The 21,958-nt window shown below is 42.3% G+C and overlaps 1 protein-coding gene across 1 annotated transcript in view; it reads left to right on the top strand.

Annotated features, from left to right (window-relative positions):
• The window catches only part of Arid5b (AT-rich interaction domain 5B), a 175,541-nt gene that overhangs the window by 33,223 nt on the left and 120,360 nt on the right, over positions 1-21,958 (top strand). The gene's annotated exons all lie outside the window — the stretch shown is intronic.

The following is a 21,958-nucleotide window of genomic DNA, read 5'->3' as shown; positions in this document are numbered from 1 at the left end:
AGGATCTCTGAGGCCACCCCACCTACCCAGATAGATGAGTTCCAGGACAATGAAAGAACCCATCTCAAACAAACAGACAAAGTGCCGATATGTATGGGTTCTGGGGAATAACACTGCATGTCTTCTGACCTCCACAGATACACACGAACAGAACATGTACCTATGAATACATGCGCAAAGAATTATATCTTATAAAATGATATATCAAATGACACTATAGCACCTAATTCTTATTAAAAATTCTATGTCTGTATATATCGTATGCGTGCATAATTGCTTTACTCTAATGAGGCCCGTGTCTATGAATTGGGAAATGCACGGATGGGAAAAATGAGTGTTGCCTGTGGTATTATAGAGTGTCCTTTATGGAAAGCTTCCAATTGGGTGACATGGTATGTGGCCTCCAATAATGTCCTATGTGCCATCAAGATCTAAGACTTACTTAGGGGTAATACTGAATTAATGGAGACTTTACATATTTTCGGGGAGTGGATAGTAGGACATCTTAGGAATACCAAGTCAGAATTCCAGGTACGAAACAACGTGAAGGAAAATGGTGAGTCACTTACCGTGGGGCCATAGAACAAGCTAGAAGCTGCTGGGTTAAATGTCCTTGGGCCTGCCTCCGTCAGCTATGTGTTTATCCCTTTTTCGTCTTCTACAAAAGGAGTGTTTGGACTTTAGAAAGATTCTCTCTCCAGATTTGGAGTGTTCTGGCCATATCTGAACATCAACCCTGTCCCTCAGCTGTGTGGCCTTAGGCAAATATTCTATGGTCTAATTTTTGGCCCTCCATATGAAAAGTAGGGAGGGCTCACATGGTGAAGGCATTCTCCTGCCTCAGCAATAGTGACTCCTCTCGTGACTATGTGACTGTGTCCACGCTTTGCTTTGGCTTGTTTATGCCTTCAATGGCCTTCACTGCCCTACTCCACTAAGGTTGCTCAAGACCAAAGCTATTGACCTCTGTTTTAGACCAGTTATTTCCTCTTTACGCAAAGAGGAACTTCACTTTTAACATATTGAGGCATCTTTTTCTTTCATTCTAGCACAGTGTGGAGTTTTCAGGGCCCTGGTTTATGCCTTAATGTGACAACTTCCTGTTTTTTTGTTTTGTTTTGCTTTAACCTAGAATCTAACTTTTACAAGAAGCCTTGATGATTTCTTTTAACTGACACAGACACTGAACAACACCAGGGAACTGACGCTCTTTCATGTGACTCTGGTTTGTGGTAAGCTGTGCTGTTTGAGTAATATCTTTAAGGCCATCCTGCAGCTTAAGATCCACTGTTCCCTGGCCGATTTTTTGATAGATGTCAGACAGTGACATTGTAAACACACATCCCAACTGTCGGGCGCACAGTTAGAGAAAATTACTACGATAGCATTTTTTTTTCTTCTGAGCCAAGGTATTTTAAAAATAGTCTTTACATAGTTACCGTTAACAACCCCAGTTTTATCAACACGCCCTGACTGCTTTTATGACGTGTGAAAATGTTGAATAATAATGAACCTGCCGTGTTACCGGCTTAATGTGTGATCACAATTGTATCTCCATTGTTTTGTTTGGTTTTTTTTTCTTTAACATTAAACCCTTTCTTTGTTTGATTCTTCTCCTCCCCCCCCCCCCGAGTTATGGAATATAGTCTTACTAATAAAACATTAAACAGGAAACCCACGGGGGAACAAAAGGCTATGTAGATGGCTAAGCTTGATGTCATGCATGTAAACAAGAGTATTTATAGCAGGGTTGTTTTGTGTTTCAAAGGGATAGTTTATTAATGAGCACACATACAGACCGAATTTCTTAACTCCATCTAAAGAGAATTGGAGGATCTTGAATTCTGAGAAAACAAAAAAGAAGAGGAAAAAGTCCAAAATCTTTGTAGTCTTCCCTCTCTCACCCCCACTGCAATTGGTTCCAGCAGAAACAGGTTTGTCCAACGAGTCAAAAGCACTTGCTTGGTGTCCCTCTTGAAAATGCAGATTGGTGGCTTTCAAATCAAACTGCATTTAGATTTTCTAAGGAGAAGCTGGTTAATGGCTAAGTCTAGCTGCCCTAGGATCTTGTCTGTGGGACTGAAAGGGAGGAAAAAAGCGTGGCCTGGTAAGACTTCCTAGATGAGTGTGTGTGTGTGTGTGTGTGTGTGTGTGTGTGTGTGTGTGTGAGATTGGGACCCATTTCTGAGACTCGAGTGATACTCAACAGGAGGCTTGATCGAGGAATCCTCTGGGGGACAAGAAAAACCACATACCTTATATTTTTGTAAGTGTAAAGTACCCCTTTAAGGACAGAATTTCGGGCCTTGAAATTCTACTGGGTTGGTATGAACTGTGGGGAATTCGAGACAAATATCTTTCGTAATTGGAATGCACGCTGTGTCGTAATAATATGCAAAGAGAAACAAAAACTTTCCTTAATGTAATGGGTTTCCATTATCAGTGCGATCTGAAGTTTGTGATTCCACACTGCTGGGATTTAGACTGGGGACAGGCGGACCGAGACCCCGTGGGTGAAGCTGACCATGCGCAGTCCTGTCCCAGCAACTTTCTCCTCAGCCTCTGTTCGTTCTCTGGCTGTCACATCAAAAAATTTACTGACTTTTCTTCCAACCTCAGTGTTCTCTTTTTGTCTCTCTTGGTCTCTCTCTGTCTCTGTCTCTCTCTCTCTGGCCACACCAAAACCAGCTCCAACACCACCTTGTTAGTGAGAGCGCTCAGCTTGCTAAGCCACTCCTTCTGTAGAGCCTTCCTTATTGTTCTCATCAAAGAAAGATGAACTTTGAGATTGCTTAAGGACCCTTCCCCCATCCAGCCCGGAAGTGAGCAAAGAATGGAAAACTCACCTTTCAGTGGATAAAGTCAAAACTTGCAGCGTACTATTTTTTTTTTTAACCCAAGTTCCTCTAGCTTGTTAAAAGCACCAATAACAGCCAAAGAATTAGGTTGACTCTTAAAGACGGGTGTTTTACAATATAAAAACCAATTAAATGAAAAAAATAAACGCTCCTCTTGCTCAGGGTTAGTAAGTTTTCTCCTCCCATTCCAGTATGTGTCATTTCCTGCCTCTCTCTCTGATTAGTGAAAGAACAAAATAAAACAACAGAAATGTGTCTGGCAAGAAATTAATGTTGCACAAAGAAAAACTGCTCAGTGGTAGCTGCCGATGGCTGCTCCAACCTCCCCCCCCCCCCCCCAGTCACCACCCTGTCATTTTTTTTTTTTTCTTTAAATCACCTTTCCCCTTGAGGGTGTCCTGTTTGTTTTTTAAAACCTCTCAGGGTTTTCATTTAAGACTCTAAATGACTGCCGACAACAAGTACAGATTCGGATAGTGAAAAAGCTAATCATTAAAACAACAAACATTTCTGCAAAGGGAAGCGGCGTATTTATTGTTCCCCCCTCTGCCTTGGTCCCTTGAAAAGAAAGTTCCACATAAAACCAACACCAACACCGATCAGGGCTCTCCCGGGGTGGGGGTTACTTGTTCAGTCCATTTCATACCGGAGGGTTTTTTTTGTTTTGCTTTTAAGCGAAGAAAAGTGGCTGTGTAAAAACAGAAGGGTTAAGGAATGTGTTATTCATAAGCATAACGAGCACAAAAACCTGTTCTTCCAGAAGAATCAGACTGATTAAATCATTCACTACACAAGCCTCTAGTCATTTATTTTCGTCTTTAGAATTACAGTACTTAGCTTTGTAATAAAGTGGACTTGATACCCATATTTGGTATGGCAGTTGGGAGTAGTCAAATGAAGAATTATTTCATTTTACAAAAATTTTAGCAACTTAGGAGTATAAATACTATCAGTTAAACATAGCAAACTTGCATTTTTTTATTCCTTGGGCTATCGTTTGAAAAAAAAATCAAATTATTTTCTGTAACACTGTTTCTCACAGAGTTCCTTTAAGTGAGGTATGAAGGCCGCACTGTAAGCTTTATTGGCCTATAAATATGTCATTATAGTTGAACTACATTTATATGCTTCGGATTGTTGTTTAAGCCAAGAAAATATGTCTCTACAGGTTGATTTTTTATTGAAACCCTTTGAGGCATACAGCAAAATGTGTTTTAGGCCAAGATTATTAAAACAGCATTTTCTCCCCTCCCCCCATTTTTTTTTTTTAAACAGACTCAGTGTCCATTATAATACTTCTGTCTGCGGATGGGCAGTTATGAATGGTCTCGTCTCACTAAGTGTGTCTTTAGGAAAAAAAAATTAAAAAGAGGAGAGGCTGAATAAATTCAAGAGAATGATAGAGGGTGTGTGTGTGTGTGTGTGTGTGTGTGAGAGAGAGAGAGAGAGAGAGAGAGAGAGAGAGAGACCTGCCTGAATTTGATGTTAGTGTCTCCTTCTGCATACCATCAAGCACAGACAGAGGCCATCGCTCTCTCTATCCCAGCAGGGGCTTCTCCTCTCTACTTTGGGTAGTCGACGGTACAGTGACCGCACCTTGAGGAGGATGTTGCCTCTCCCTGGAGATGTGTTGCTCTCTGGAGGTGCCCCGACATCAAGTCACCACATGCTCAGGCCTTCAGGTTCTTTGTTATTAACATGACTAGTAGTATAAACCTTTCTCCATGTTGGGTTTTGGAGGAGACCACCAGAGGACAGACTACTCGGGATCTTCGGGGGCATTTGTGACATTGAAGTCTCGGTTATTTTTGTCATGTTAGCACAGGCAGATGGAAGTGCTGTGTGATCAGGAGCTGTGTGGTACCATGTTAGCACCATGGTTTCTTTCTGATGTTCCTAACCACAGTTTCTCTGGACTAGGAGCAGGGTTTCTTTTATAAATAATATGTAGTACATGTATTCTATGTGTTTATGAATAATATATACTTAAATATATTTATACTTTTATATATTATAGTTATTATATTATGTGTATATAATATAAAGTCTCTGCTTATCTTTTAACCTAGCCACAAATCTATCAATGTGATGTACTATATATATGTATGATGGTTAAAAACTGTCTAATTTACACATTTAGACTGATAATATTACATATAGTAATATATAATGTGTAACTGAGATCTGTTACGCATGTATGCTGTCCCTCATATTATAAATTACACAATTTTTATTAAAACAAGCTGAGCCACACATGGCCAGGAATATAAGGAACCTCTCAAGTTCTTTGTTAAAAACTCACCAGAGTTGTTGCTTAGAAGTTCTTGAAACCTGGTATTATAGTTATTTGTAGTCAGCTCTGATTATGGAGTGTCCAATGGCTTCCTGGCGTATCCTCAGCAAAGACTTTTACTCTTTGCTGTAAGGAAAGAACATGGGAGTTGCTCATTAGAAACACATTATAAATGTGAGTTGTCTAGTCAACTCGCTAAGATTGAAGAATTCTCACAAAGAACTCCCCCCTTTCTTCTCTCTTCATGTAGTAAGAGGTCTTGGTCTTCTGAAAATGCTTTGCTGAATGTGCTGTATTCTCAGTTGTTCGGCTGAACTGTTTTCCTACTGAAACGTGAGAATTTTCTTCCATGATATATGCTTGCAATATTCTATTTGTGAAAAATTTGAGAAACCCCTACAGAACCACTTGAAACACTTTGGCCTTTATAATGTCCTTCCTTTTAAACTAGGAAGATCCTTCTCTTGAGGTCTTTTGATAGCATTCTGTAGTCACTGTGGTTCTTTACAGAGTCTGGGCATAACACAGTTAATTCTGGGGAAGCGGTCAGCATGGCTTCTTCTCGAGTTCCTCCTTGCCATTGTAAAGTGATAACCCAGAGGACCTCTAGGTTAAGGCAGGAAGGTCACGAGTTCAAGCCTAGCCTGGACTCAAGAGTCAATACAAGGGCAGACTGAGCTATAAAGGAAGATTCTGACTCAATAAAGACAAAGAAAGAGCTGGCAAGAGGGTCCAGCAGGTAAGGGGCCTTGCTGCCAAGGCTGATGAGCTAAGTTCAATCTGGAACATGGTGGAAGGAAAGAACCGAATCCCACGAACTTTTTTTCTGTTCACACACACACAAAAATAAATAAGTGTTGTTTTTTTTTTTAATGAATGCATTCAAACATCCATAACTCTGCAACCAAGACATTAAGAATGTTGTCTAAGAATCAGAAGCCACAAGCTAGCAACTCAAACGAAAAAAAGGAGTTAACTGATTTTATTTGGAATCAAAAATTCAACTTGCCTATCTCATCAAATAGTTGAAATTACCCTGAAATCATGATGGAAAGGACCAGTAAAAAGTTTTCCGAGAAGAAATATTCACCTGTATTTCCTTACCCCAGCTGGGAAGGTCTTTGCCAAGCCTCAGAGTGTCTGAGTTGATTGACAGGCCTTGGTTGACACTTTTCCACACACAATGGCATCCAACATGGAGCACGGTCCTACCCAAGATCCTTTTGTTTGGAATTCCCAAAGACCCGAAAGTGTCCAACGTGTTTTATCTATACTGAGATAGCCTTTGAGGATGGATAGTTGACTAGAGAGAAATTCAAAGAACCCGGGAATTTCTTAGTTTGAGAAGCAGAAAAAAAGCAAGAGTAGAACTTCAGGGGATGTGTTCAGCACAGGCTGCTGGCATTCCCTTTCCCTTCGGAAATCTTACACAGGAACTAGGAATGGAGCCCGCTTTTCTGGAGTTTTTTGTAAGGCTGTCAGGGTGGAAGGAACGTCGGAGGTCATTCTTCCTTGCTTCCCTTGTGACAGGCTTCAGTTCTCTCTCTATTTAGCTAAACAACCCCAATGTTTTCAATTCTTCCTCCGGATGTGGTTTTTAAGCTCTCTCGCCATCCTGGTTATTCATTTTAGGATGCATCGCGAGTGTTTATATTGCAGTGGTTTATTCATTTATGTTGTGAGGTACTGTTTTGCTAAGAATCCTACAGCCAGAATCAACGTGCCTTTCAGGGGTTTAGAAACCACCATACATTTGTCGCATGCAGTCAGATTTCCAAGAGCTGGCTATGCCCTGGCACCTCTAGATATGATGTAAGCCCAATGAGGCTTAGACTCTCCCACTCCCCTTCCCAGTCTTGCCTCCTCTATACCTCTGAGAAATAAAAGGAATGTGATTTGGCCACTACCAGCTCCTCAGTCTGACTTACCTCGTTTTGATTGGAGTTGTTCTTTCTATGCAACACCAAGTATTGGCTGTTACTTAATGAACACCATCATTTGTGAATCATGAATATGCCTTTTGTGAAAGATTGCCAGGAAGGCTGTGCCTTTCAGCGTCTGGAGTCCTTGTGATGGCACACCACAACACATGAGGTGTGACCTGGACAAACTGGCTTTTGCCTCAATAAGGATTATTTGTGAAGGCCGCCTGACATCTGCCTTATTCATCTACTCCAAAAAAACCAGTTGCATGTGGTGAGTCCTCTTCATCTTACCAAGTGTGGCCATTCAGCTCACACTACTCTTCTGGATTTATCATGTCCTTGCCTTTGCAGTTCAACCATCCTGCTGCTGTTTCGGGGTTTTACTTTTCACTGGTACCTTTCATGAATCAAATTCTTCATGGCAATTTCTACCATAAGTCCATGATGGGGAAGGAAACCAGCTCATACTTTTGTTCTGGCTTCATTAGTGAGACATGTTAATTTCACAATAACTGTCTGTGGGATTTCCTGCTGATGGAAAAATGAAGAAAATGATTCAGTTGTCATCGAAGTCCTGTGTCCTGGACCCCTTTTGTCCCTTCTACATACTTTGGGAAAACCCTTAGCTTCATAGGAGCTCATTCATTTCCAGGATCACAGGCAAACCTCCAAAGTGGGAATAGTGACTCCAAGTTTCCTTTGGTGACATTAAAACTTCAAGGGATGTCTTTAGCACAGGTTGCTGGCATTCCCTTTAAGATCTCACACAAGATCGAGGAATGGAGCCCGCTTTTCTGGAGTTCTTTGTAAGGCTGTCATGCTGGAAGGGACCTTGGGGGAACTTGGTACAGTTAACATTTCTTCCCTGCTTTCTTCGGGACAATCTTTAGTTCTCTCTTTATTTAGCTAAAAAAATCTCAGTTTTAATGGCTTTCTTGTCTCTAGGACCGTAGGTGCTAGTTTTTCAATAGCTACTTTATTTGAAGGTTCCCTAAAGCTTATACCTCCCTTTCAACACCCCCCCCACCCCAGGAAGGGGAAAAGAAGGCTTTAAGGGAAAGGTGACACAACCCTCTATTTCTTCCTGACGGGTAGGGACATAGGATTCTTGGGGACAATACTGATATCTGTCAACAGAAAATCCAGACATCCAGGTAACCAGCAGGCACAGCAAGCAATCCTCCTCTGACTCCTCCAAGCTGCTTTTTCCCTCTGGGATGCCATATTTATACCCCTCACAGTCGTCAGAATTCAACTAATTCCAGCTGGCAAAGACCACGCACCGCACAAGACAGTTAACAGGTGTGGGCAATCTAAAATCCCCCCACTTGGGATTATAACAAAAGCTTGTTTACATATCACCATCTGAAACGTCCACGACATAGGACAAAACACGAAGGAGGGAAGATTGATTTGGCTCCCGGTTTCAGAGGGGTTAGATCCATCCTCAGTTCCGCACATTGGCAAAGACATCACAACCAACCAGGAAGCAGAAGAGCGGACAAGAAGCGGCCAAGGATAGTACAACCCCGAGGACCGGTCCCCTCAGTGATGTACAGCTCTAGCTCAGCACCACCTCCTGAAATTCCCACAACCTCCCAAGACAGCGCTTTTGGCTGGGGAACCAAACACTGAAACCATGATTCTCTGTGGGGCAATTTATATTCAACTCGTGTTCAAAAACAGTTGGGCCCTCATAATCTGTTAAACATCTCTTGAAAGAAAAAAAAAAAAACAAAATGCAGCCCTGACCCTTCTTAAATACGTTTGGAGGTTTACTCCAACATTTCACTTTTAGTTCCAGTCTGTGACATGTCTTTCTAGTCATGATGGTTCTTTCTGTGGCCCTTCAGCCTCTCACACCTAGCCACTGTGTGTTTGCCCAGGATAGACCACTATCACAGCCCTTGCCTCTGAGAAGGCAAAACGCGTATGCCCTACAGGTGAACTGACATGAGCCCACACTTGATCTCAACATTTAGCTTTAATATGCTTTAACATTGACAGTGGTTCTTCTGCACAGTTCATTTGTCTTTTGGAGTGTATTAAATGTGTGATTTTATTGCAAAACATTAGTTTCTCTAAATGTCAAAGATTCACTTCTTTTCTCTCCTCTGACATTATGTATTTAAGGCTGCTGCTCTTGCAGGTCGCTGCCATGGAAAGCCGAAATTTGGGCTCTTAGCCCATTTTAATAAATATATTTATTTAGGACAGGTTGGAGCAGAAGTGGATTTTTTCAAAAGCTTTGCAGACTGCTTCGTGCACAGTGTGGCTAAGCAAACAGGATCGCTTGTATGAGCTTTCTCCGTTACCTCTCTCAGGATGCTCTTATTTATACAGTGTTGGCGTAGAGTGCTAAGTTCTCTCATTCCCGAGAATCCCTGGGCTGGGCCTTGTCTAGGATGTTCGTTCTTTAGTCTCCTCATCTGCTTATGTCTTTAATACATTATACTATACGTTTTTGTTAATACTTCTGAACCTCAACGGCATTTGTAGCCACCCTTCTGTTAATAACTGCATGCCTACTGGAAAATAGGCAGATGTTGTAGGCAAACCGCCAGTGAACTAACGTAGCTCTAGCCTCTGTCTCTTTCTTTTAAAAAAAAATAATAATAATTTGAATCAGTCGTTTCTGCGTTCATTTGGGGGAGGGGGGAGTGAGTGAACTAGAAAGGCAAGAAAGCAGAAACATAATTGCTAATTTTCTTTCCACATAAAGATAAGCCCACTGGCATTTACATGTGTGCCTCAGTGCGGACAGGCAAGTGTTTGTAGGCACACACACACATATCCATCCCCAATTAAAATAAAATGGACTCTTTGGGAGCCTGCCCCCATGCCCGATTTTATAGAGAATGGTGCGACGATACCTCTGTGTCATAATTCACTTTTATCTGGCCAGGGAATGTTTCTCTGTTGAGGTGTTTCATACTTTGACTAATTATTCTTAGACTTTTCCATGGTTTCTCGTTCTCACCAGCTCTGTGAGGTTCATGGAGCCATGCTCATCCGTGGCTGTTTGTACCCTTGCAACCCCCCGCCACCATCCAACCCTGCCCCTGCCTGTGTAAACTTCTTTCGAGTGAACCTGACCATTCCCAAGCCTCCCAAATTCTCCAGTGTGCTTTTGATCACCTTCTGCCTCTCTGCTGTAGGAATGCCTTTTCCAAGAGCCTTAAGTGGGAGAATTCTCCTAGCCCCTGAAACCCTTGGTCATTGAGTTCATGAGATTTCCTCGCCTGATGGGGCTCTGATCACACGGAGTGTCTCTACCTCCTTGCTGACCATCTACGTGAATGAAGAGGCTTCTGTCTTATCTTCTCAGGAACGGTCTGAGCTCTACAATGCTGGGCTCAGTCTTCAAAGCGGTATTTAGTAGGCTGAGCAAACATTTGCCTTTTATAGTCAGCCTCTCCTGAAATCTCTCCTTTCAGTCCACCTGAGCCTTCTATGTACATTCAAAGGTTGATTTGATTTTGCTACAGTACTTCCTGACACACCCTGGCGTGGAGGGACTGTCTCCTTGGCGTATTTCACTGTCAACTAATGGGGGAAGGGAGGCTAATTAATAATCAAGTATCTGTCACTCATTGAGGGGGGGGGAAACTTTTTGAGGGAGCTTGTAAACTGGATCGAGTCTATCTGAAGATTGGCAGTGGCATTAAAGTGTGTGTGTGTGTGTGTGTGTGTGTGTGTGTGTGTGTGTGTGACAAAGTTTACATATTAATACTGGTACTTGTTAATGTCTCTCTTCCTCAAGGGAATGTTTATCCTGCTACAGATTTATAGCACACACAAAAAAAAAAAGTTCAGGGACCTAAACAAGTCCAGACTGGATTCGCTCTGTCTTATCTCCTTTTATTATCAGCTAGTTTGTAAACTGCCTTTTTATTTATTTATTTTTCTTTTGAGGTGGCAGGTTATTAAGGAGGTGGCTTTAGCTCCAATTTAATGCTTCTTTTTCTAGGCAACTGCCCTGTTGTAATTCTCAGCTTCCTTAAAATGGTTACTTGCTAATCGTTGAGGAAGACTGGCCCCACCTTCCAACAACCCTGTCTACTCCTTCGTCTCACAAAGACAGCATTCTATTAGGCCCTGCAGTAACAAAGCTCCGGGCCTGGCCTATTCTCTCCATAAGAAATAAAACATTGTTTTCATAGTCATGCTGATAATAAGAGAGAGTTCAAAGCATGATGAAACATATACTTTTCTAGTGGGGAAAACACACACACACACACACAACCAAACCTATGGTTACCTGGTTAATTAGCCATCACATGGTGGCTGTGTGTATAAATACAGGCTTTTTACATATTCCGTCCCTGTGCGCCACCTTTCTTTTCATCCCTCCTTCTTCTGTTGTTTTTAAAATGACAATGTTCATTCTGTTCCCATTGTTCTATATCAATGTTCCCAATCAAAGATTTGCCAGAATGGGCAGAAAGAAAGTAGCTTCTTTCCGAGAACTGGCTCGAGCCCCAATCCCTCCGAGGCCCCTCCCTGTAGCAGACTTGAAAGCCAGACTGCCATGGCAGCCTTTGTTCTGTACAACACACGGTCCTGACATTTCAGGTGTGCCTTGATTGCTTATCTGGGAAGCAACGTCGACAATACCCGTGTCACGGGACTGGGGAGGATCTGATTAGGCCCTGTGTAGCGGGTGCCCGAGCACAGTGGGGGTACTTAGCTAATGACACCAGCTTCCTTTTGCATTTCCCTCAGTAAAACAAACCTAAACTGCTGCTTCCTCCCCTCTCCCCAAGCCCACCAGAAGGTTGTGGGGGGAGAGAATACAAAGACATATTAATAGGTAACAGTGGTGAGTGGCTTAATTCTTAACTCCCAGATACCAAGTTATCTATTACAAGGCAACGAGACAGACCAGAGACCACGTAAGCCATACCCTCACTTCTCTATGGGCCTCAGGAAACCTTGAAAGTTCTTTTGAAGTGCTTTTTAATATGATTTTAATCTTCTGACTTGAAAATTTACCCAAGTAGGTGTTGTCCTGCAAGCCACCTGCCTTTTGCCTGTTCTCTGACCTCTCTTTGATCATAATGATCCTACTTGGTCAGAACTCTAGCTGCCGGGAACTCAAACTGTACTTTGGATGGGTCCCGACCAGCACACGAGTGTCACTGGGCCCCTGCACTGTTTCGCTGAGAGCGAGCAGTCGGTTCCTGGTGTCCAGTGCATTGTTCTATGAGTCACTGCGTGACTATGCTTGAGGACTAGTAGACAGGGACAGTCCCAGCTGGATATCCTGCATCCACAAGGTGTTTAATGATTCCCAATGAAAGCAAATCACTCTGTCTTGGCCACAGTTTGAGGTGTTGTTTAAATTGCAGGGGATGAGCGAGAATTCCCAGTGTGTTTTAGAATAACCTGGATGGGGCCATAGGCACAAAGCACCTCAAAATTTTAACGCACAATACTGGCTTGTGTCTTGCTTAGATACAGTACTCTGCGGTGTGTGCAGAATTGGCCAGAAGGTACCTTCTCTGCAGCACCTTCTCAGGGAGCCGCCAGGGCAGCGTGTGATTCTGTGCTCAGCATAGGATGGTGGAAAGACAAGGCAAGGGCTGAGGGCAAAGCAATGAAATGTTCCCTCTCTCAAACGGTGTCCTGGAGCTGGCATCATTTCCACTCATGCTTCATTAATTAAGTGACATATTTTGTGCCCGTGTCTTACCTCAAGGCAGTGGGGCAGTGCTACAATATTCCTGGAAGAAGTGGAAAAGGATGTTAAGGCTAATAATGTCTCAGACATGCATTTGGGATAATGATGAATATTAGAGAATCATAGAGTCTCAGGGTCGAAATGAACCACAGCTTTCTGAGTTCCGAGGTTCTAACTATTTCCGGCGTCTACTACGTCTTAACACGTCCTCCGCCGAAATCCCTACTACTTGATATTTTATCATTTTTGATGACTAGAAATTCATTACTTTACAAAAAAAAAATAAATAAATAAAAGTCCAATTTTATCTTTGATCTAGCTCTACTTATAAGAGAATCTGACTTTTTATAAATTAAATTTGAACGCATGGACAAGCTGTGGTGTTCACTAGCTAATAATTGTCCCTGCTTCTACTCTCATAACAAATTCACATGGGACAGATAAAATATCCCCGGGTCTGGATAATATTTCAAGTGGTTGAGAAGAGTTCAGCCTCTTTCATTGTTCTCTTTTTACCTCTCCGGGATTTCCCCATCCTTCAGGACTTCCTGGTAGTCTTTGTCTAAGGAGTTGCCATTCCTAAATTACAACTGCTCTAGTCTCTGTTTAATAAGAAGATAGAGACGGGCTGGTTGCAAATGCCTGCACCAGGGTTAAGGCAGAAGGGAGATCGTGAGGCAGGGCTATCCTGAGCTACCTAGTGAAACAGCCTCCGAAATGTGAAAGAAAACACAACTTCAATCTGTTTTTCCATACTTTTCTTTTGTTTGGCTGGTTGGTTTCAAGACAGGGTTTCTCTGTGTAGCCTTGATGTCCTGGGCTTCATTTGTAGACCAGGCTGGTCTTGAACTCACAGAAATCCACCTGACATTGGGTGCTGGAATTACAGGCATGTAGCACCGTGCCTGGCTCTTGTTTTTCTGTACTTCTACATTTTACACAAAATGCAAAAAAAAAAAAAAAAAAAAAAAAAAAAGTGAGCCTTGTAGAAGAAGAAATCAATAACAACAACCCCGTTTTCTTCTCTTCTGCCTCGGTTCCTTCTGGAAGCAACATGCTGGTCACGCAAAGGTGGGCACTGCCTCTGCGGTGCCTACAATCTGCCCTGATCTGTGCTGGTCAGAAGGCAGTCTTGCTGGCATCATTTTGCAACTCCTTTTGTCAGTCCTGACCAGGAGCCGCACATTCCATGACCACGGTGGAACCACCAGCCTGTCACTTGTGGAGCACCTGAAATGTAGCCGTCGAGTCTGTGAATGTGAGAGAAGGTTCCAGAAAACACAACGTCCGGGGACTTTCATTTAATTCACATCAAATGTATTTATTTTCTTGAGACGTGATCTTCTGTAGCCCAGGCTGGCCTCAAATTTATGGTGTAGCTAACATGAGTTTAAAAGCCTGAGTCTCCTGCTTCCATCTTCCGGGAGCTGGGATGATAGACAGTGCTTGCTGCTGCACCTGGATTCCTTTTAATTTTAAATTAAAAGCTAGAGCCACCTACTTGTTGCTGTTATTGTTGTATGTAACTGTATACCTCAGTGAGACTACATTTTTTAAATTTTTTTCTTTTCTTTCTTTTCTTCTCTCTTTTTTTTCCGATTTACTCATTGTATATCCCAATTGTAGGATATATCATCCCAGTCCCATCCCTCCTTCTTCCCCCGCTATTGCCTTCCCCTAGTCTACTGAAAGGGGGAGTTCTCTTCCCTTGCTGTCTGCCCATAGCTTATCAAATCTCATCAGGACTGCCTGCATCCTCTTCCTCTGTGGCCTACCAAGGCCACATCACTAGGGGGAAGTGATAAAAGAGCAGACAATTGAGTTCGTGCCAGAGGCAGCCCCTGTTCCCCTTACTTAGGAACCCACATGGAGACTGAGCTGCCTATGGGCTACATCTGAGCAGAGATCTAGGTCCTCTCCATGCATAGTCCTTGGTTGGTGCTTCAGTCTCTGCAGGACACCCTCGGCTCAGATTTTTTAAGCTTTGTGGGTCTCTTTGTGGGGCTCCTGGGAGACTACATATCATTCTAACTGTCTAAAGTTTAGCATACAGATTGGATATGCCAGCAGTGAAAAATTCATGCATTCTCTTTCCATGCCCCAAATTCCAAAACCATAACCTAAAAAAAATACATCTCACTAATAATTTTATATTGATCACATGTTGAAATAATTTTATAAATTAGTTTTACTAAATTATTATTCCAGCTATTTGACCCTTTTGACTTTTTATGACATTAGGGAAAGGCTTCAAAGTTATGTGACTCAGCTGGAGAGATTGGACAGGCCTAATGCTTAGCCCAGCTTTTGTTTTGAAGCAGAAACAGCATTTTATAAGGCTCAGTCATCACCCTCTTTTCTGGGGGAAGAGGATCCTGGTGAATTACAGCAGGCAGATATAATTGTAAGGTAGCCTTTAGCCATACTATGATCATGAAAGAAGAGGCCAAAAACATGTCATCCCAGGAAGCAAATTTATCAGGGCTTAGAGCAGGAATAATGAGTCATATATTTGTAGTAGTCTTGTGTACGTGATCATTTAATAAATAGGACTTCCATCCTATGAGTTCTTTTCATTGTCAGGATGTTGCCATCGGTGGAGGATGTCATGGTCATTTCTGACTTGGGTTTTCTTGAAGGGACTTGGATTTGGGTCAGTCTTGCTTTTCCAGATGGAAATGCTATACTTACTGTTGAATATGACCTCACTCTGTCTCTGATAAATACCTCATGGTGGGCTGAGTAGGCAGAGATAAGAGGTAGAGGGTTAGAATAGCACATCCAAAGCCCCAAGTTCACCTTGCTCTGCAGAATAAGTAAATGAAAACCAATTTAAGAAATAATTGTGATGGTTTCTGTCAAGAACTGACAGAGACAATACGTACTCTTCACTCCTTGTTGAAAATCTCATCTCAGACTCTGAGAGTATGTTGAGATGTTGAGATGATAATAGTTTAGCTTAAGGCTCTTTTGTGATTTATTAATTTGGATTTTTGGGTTTTGAGTTGTTGCAAAACTAAGAGATTTCTCATGCTGATCAACAAATGGCTATCCATTCTACCTCAAGGCACTAAGCCTTTCATCTTCTCGTTGGGTGTCCCTGGTTTAACGTAGAAATATTTTCATATTATATTTTTAGAAAATAGCCTACAAGCCAAAAAGGGAGTTGGCAGTTTTAAAATACAAATGATAGAACTTTTTCACGAAATGTCAACTTTCTGCCTAGTTACACTATTCACAGTTGCAGATGGGGACAATGTGGTTAAATCCAGCCAGTTCATATAAGACAATGTCTCCCCAAGGCAGTGTTAGCGGTGAAGTTCACAAAAGCATGGAATTCATTTTGGGCAGAGCTCTCTGGATGAATAAGATTTCAATCACATCTCTGTCCTGAGAGTGACAGGGATGGGCCAGAATCTATAATATAGATACCGAACTCAGAATTGAGCAAATAATTGCCATCCTTACTCCACATCCAAACACAAATACAGACAGAGCAGTCAGGATGCCAAAGCTGGTGAAGCAAGCCTGGAGACATGAGTTCAATCCCTGGACCGCATTCAAGAGTAGAAGGAGAAAATGGACTCCACAAACCTGTCCTCCAATCTTCATAATTACATCCTGCCCTCATATCATAATATAGAATAATATAATGTCTTTTTAGAAAACTATAACTTAGTCTATAAATCAAGTGTCTGCATGTCCTTCTGGAATATAACCCAAATCCTGGGTTCTTAATTAGGAACAAACATATAGGTTTCTATGGGGCTATTGTCCATTCCCAAATTTTGGTCCAGAACTCTGTTTAGAAACTGTACTATGTATTTTCTTAGAAAGTCACCGGTAAACATTCACTTGACTATGAAAAGGGTCTGTAATGATTCCTTTAAAAAAAAAAAAGTTGGTAAAATAATCAGCTATTGGTCTTCAAAAAGACACTGGGACATGAGCTAAGTCCCTTTTAAAAAACTTTTCCAAGTAGCCCGTGCAGAATCAATGGAGTACAGCCAAGCTAGGCATGGTGGCACACACTTTTAATCCCAGGAAGCAGAGGCAGGTGGATCTCTGAGTTCGAGGCCAGCCTGGTCTACAGAGAGAGTTCCAGGACAGCCAGGGCTACACGGAGAAACCCTGTCTTGGAGAAAAACAAACAAATAAATAATGGAGTACGGCCAGTCAAATCTACTGAGTGTCTCCTTTGAAGAGGGGCTTAAAGCACTTTTAGGAGTCAATGAATGCCAGAAAATATTTGTTCCCATAAACCTTGACTGCAGGTTGGAGACGTTCACACGTTTCCTCCCAGAAATCAGTGCTTGTACACTTGGGTAAGGACTCCTGGGCTGATTTCCTCTCTAGAAAACCACCACACACTTACGAACAAAACCAAAGGCAACGTGTGCCCACTCAGAGTAGGTGGGTCGGCGGCCGCATAGTAGGAGCTTCGATTTTTCACACGTAGGTGGAAAGGAAGGCGTGCCCTGACCATCTCGTTGTTCTTTATTTCCAGTGGTAGGCGCTGTCCCTGTCCACAGGGACAGGCAGCAGGTAACAATAACCTGCCCTCTGGTGGTCTGGATATTCATACTCCGCCCATGGTATATGTTATATACTTGTTCTCTCTAGAATGGTTGATGGAGACTCACCGTCATGGCGAGCCTTTGGAAATATCTTTCAGCAAAGTACCTTTTGCTGTGGACATATATTTTCTGTGGCTTAATTTTTATATATCAGGTTTCCTAAACCAAGGTCCATTTATATATATATATATTTTTTTTTTTTTGAAGCTCTTTTTCCTCTTCTGATGGAGATGTGTTTATTATGGGACCCAATCTCACATTCAATACTCTAAATATTTATAAAGCGGCGAGTTTTTGTCTTTTATGTAGGAAGATCTGCATATTGTTTTTTCCTCTAAATCTGGCCCGTTTCCTGTGGGCATGATTTAAAGCTCATGTTGAGAAATTTTTTTCTTCTTCTTCTTTTTTTCCCTCGCATTAGGGTCCATCTGCCATTGGCTCAATTAAAATACTTTCAAGGGAAGACATGAGCATCAACTCTCCTCTTTAAAACAAATTTCAAAATGTATGTGTAGAATATCTGTGTGTTTGTGTTTATGAGTGTGTGTGAGCGTGTGAGAGAGCGAGAGGATGTGTGAACGGGTGAGTGAGTAGGCGAATGGGTGTGTGAGTGAGTATATGAGAGACTGTGTGAGAGCATGTGTGTGTGTGTGTGTGTGTGTGAGAGAGAGAGAGAGAGAGAGAGAGAGAGAGAGTGCCCTTGCATAGATATGGATTTCAGAGGAGAACTCTATGGGGACAGTTTTCTCCTACCTTTGCATAGGTTCCAGGAACTGAACTCAGATCACCCAGACTTGTGACAAGCGCCTTTACCTGTTGAACCTCCTTGAATATCCCCCAATCCTCATTCCACCTCTTGTACCTTTTTGGTGAGCACGCTGTCTGCTATGAAGTAGGTGCTTCCAGCGTGTGTTGCAGGAATGCATGGATGGCTGTGTTTAAATCTTGCACTTGGGGGCTGAATCATGTGATGGTAACAACCCACCAGTCTGGTAGGCTCAGACTTGAATTCAAAGTCCTTCTATTCTGCTTTCAGGACCTTCAGCAAGTTGCAGAGTTTGAGTTTTGTCACCCATTAAAAAAAAAAAAAAAGAAAGAAACATTCTGCTTTCATGGGGTACCATAGAATTTAATAACATACTAAACTCCATATGCTTAGAAGGATGTTGTGTTCAGCAAAGAGCTTGGTAAAGAATACCAGGCATTATCGAGAGCTGAAGTCTTAGATTAGGAAATCCTGGAATCCCATCTTTTTTAAACTAGCCTCACAATTTTTTGTGATATTAGTGACTGGCAATTTTATTATTAATTTCCTTCATGCAAATTGCTCTTTTTACTTAAATGACTATCATAAATGGGAAACTATATTACTACTGTTAATAGAAAAATCCAGATATTTTCTATAAATAATGGTAAAGATAAATAAATATGTGTATCCCTGCATCCCATAAGACTGACATAAATTGGTTACATTTCTGTTGGTATGATACAATATTTGACCCCCCCCAAAAAAAAAAATGCATCTTAGAGAAGGAAAGAGTTTACTTGGGCTTAGTTCTAAATGGATATAAAATTCATGGCAGCAAGAGTGTGTGGTCATCATGGCAGCCAGGAAGCAGAAAGGTCACATTTCATCCCCACGCAGGAAGCAGAGAGCCAGAGCAGGAAGTTATGTAAGGCTATGCATTTTCAAAGTCCATCCCCAATGATGTGCTTCCTCTAGCAAGGCTCCACCTCTTAAAGGTTCCGTAACCTTTTCAAACAGCGTCACCTGCTGGGAACCACATGTTCAAACAGAGATGCCTGTGGGGCATCATTTCATATGCCAATCATAACTCTTAAGTACCACTTGTGTATACTTTAGTCAGTTTTTGGGAGGCTTGCCTCATGCACAAAAGCCTAGCCTAGGTTATGGATAGCAATGAAGGTCACATGCAAGCCTGTCAACAGCAAGCTATGAAGGGTAAATCTCTCCTGTACTGAATGGACTTTTAAGCTCAGAGGCATAGCTGCCCCCCACCCCTGCCCCAGTGTGAAAGCTGAAAACAACCAACATCTAAGCAATTGCATCTAAACCTTCATGGATTTGTTATTGCATTCTGTTAGAATCAGAAGGCAAATGCTGTAGAAACAATGAAATGGGCATCTTACCTTCACGACACCTGCACTTTTACAGCTTGCTTCTTTCCCGGTCCCAGCTCCTGACCGGGACTGGGAACTATAAAGATCTCAACTCTAGACTGTTTATTTCATGGAGTGAATAAAGACCAATCACTATGATTACCTGTTCTGGTTTGAATGTGAAATGTTCCCACATAGTCTCTTATGTAAAATGCTTAGTTACCAACTAAGCGTTTTGGATATTTTGGAACTTTCTGTAAACTTTAGTGTGTAGAACCTAGTGGGAGGAAGTATCATGATACCAGGGCAAATCTTTGAAGTAGACCTGTCTTTTCCTCGTTCTCTGCATCCCAACCACCACAAGAAGACCCTTTCCATGCACGTGATTCCATCATAGTGACACATAAACATGGTGTCAGGGCACCATGAAGTGAAGCCTCAGAAACAGTGAACCAACATAAATCCTTCCTTTTTTAAGACAGTTCATCGCAGGTGTTTTCGTCTGGGCTGACGCAAGAGTAATTATAGTTACTGCATGACCTAACAAACACTAGTCCTGGGTATAAACTGTTTCTCTACAATTTGCTACCAAGGGTCACTTGCTGACCTTGAATTTCCCAAATTGGCTGGGTTAAAACAACTTACTTGCCTAAGTGTGGGGCTTACGCTAAGCAAAAGGAAATAAACGCAGATTTGGACACAGGCACTTTAGCAGCTCACAGAAAACATAAGTAAGGCTCACATTGCATAATGCTCCTGTTGCATAATTGATAAAAGTACAGGGCCCACTGGAAGTAGCCTCAAGGCCATGCTACTCCCACTAATTATTTAAGCACACACACCATGCTTTAGAAGGCTTGTTTAGGACGCAGCTGAGGCCACTGATAGTCTAAACATGATGGCTGGCTTGAGAAATGGGTCTAGATGCATTTGCCAGACATTCGGGACTCCAACAGCGTTCTGAAGGCCGTCTTCAATCTGACTGTACAGCACTCTTTTATCCAGCAAAAGAAAAAATATATATGTCTAGCATCATGGACTAAAAACAAACACATGCAGATATTCTAATGTTAAAGGAGACGTTAGAAGAATGCACTGGAGTAAAATTTTCCGTGGCTGTGATCAAGATGCTAAATTTATTGAGTCATAGTTATCCATGTATAGTTGACAAAAGTCACTTGTGACCTTAGAGGGAATGACGGATAATTGTAACTTACAAGGCTGTGCATAAATGCGCGGGGTGGAGTGGGAGGATCTGGTGACATCACCAGAAACCACGAGAGAAGCTAGAGCAGCTCCTACCGTTAGGAGAACTGTGAGAGATACGCGCACAACTGTAACGCTAGCCTTTTTTTTGATGTTCTTATGACTGACATCTCTCTGAAAATAAAAACTGTGCACCCACCCCTTGTTTCATTAGAGCCAAGGGGAGGGTTTGGATGAGACACCCCCTTTGTATAATGGGTGATTACCTCATGAAACAGAAAGTAGACATAACGGGAATCATTCCTTCCGGTCTCCGTCTTCACTCTTGGAGTTCTCTGTCATGGAAAGTAGATACCATGGAAGACCCGTGGGCCCCTCTCTGCTCCATCTCCTCAGATCAGCTGGTTTAACTCCCATATCCACATCTAAAGAGTTAAACACTAAATATTCTAGTGAATTCTTTGTTACCTCTACTTTTACATCCTGGCCCATTATGGAGAAGATAGTGAAAAGGGCAATAGCACGCATGTGGCCTCCTAGCCTTGACATGAGCCACAGCAAGAGTAGCCTGTCACTGAGGTGGCAAGTTCAAGACTGGGGTCAGAACTCAGGACATCACAGGCTTGCCTTGCGTGAAGATACAGGCGGGCAGGCACTCTCCAGGCTGGCGTCACTGCTTTAGGCCAGCTTGGTAGAACATCCCTTATCCTAATAAGGAGCAAGGTAGTTCCTCATAAAACCTGTGAGTTCTCCAGAATGTTCCACAGAAAATAATGCGTGTTAAGTGTTGGTTGGATTTCACAACTGCTTCCTGCGCCTTGGCTTCATCCACTGTGGATCTCAGGACATGCCAATCGTCTCTAAGCCCCTTTGGCAAACAGCTACTACACGGCAAATATGTAGTATGGACACAGTACCGGAAGAGAAAGGACCTATGACCTGTGCAGCTTTGGTGGCACTCACAGTGGCCAGTTAAAGGAATGTACACAGCAGGCCTCTGTGGCTGCTGTAAAAAACACTCCTAGGATCAAGTCCAGGGTCATTTGACTTTTGCAGAGTTTTGTATCGCTCACATCGCTTTTACGTCTGCGTTTTCCTGATTCTGAAATCTGCAGTCAAAAGTACATTCCAGTTTGCCGAAGAATGAACACGACAGAGGTAGGGTATCGGGGAGACCAATAAGGCTGTAGAATCAACACACAAATGGAGGTTACAGGTGGGCACTTGTCAGCCCTTCAGGAAGGAGATGGGGCTGTTTACTCACCTGCGTTGAAGTCTTTGCTGTTTTCCCTTAG

Source organism: Psammomys obesus, unplaced genomic scaffold, assembly GCF_907164565.1.
Source record: "Psammomys obesus unplaced genomic scaffold, mPsaObe1.curated_primary_1811, whole genome shotgun sequence".
In the NCBI taxonomy this organism is placed as follows: domain Eukaryota; kingdom Metazoa; phylum Chordata; class Mammalia; order Rodentia; family Muridae; genus Psammomys; species Psammomys obesus.
The sequence above is the reverse complement of the archived record's forward strand: the minus strand, read 5'-3'. Positions and strand labels throughout refer to the sequence as shown.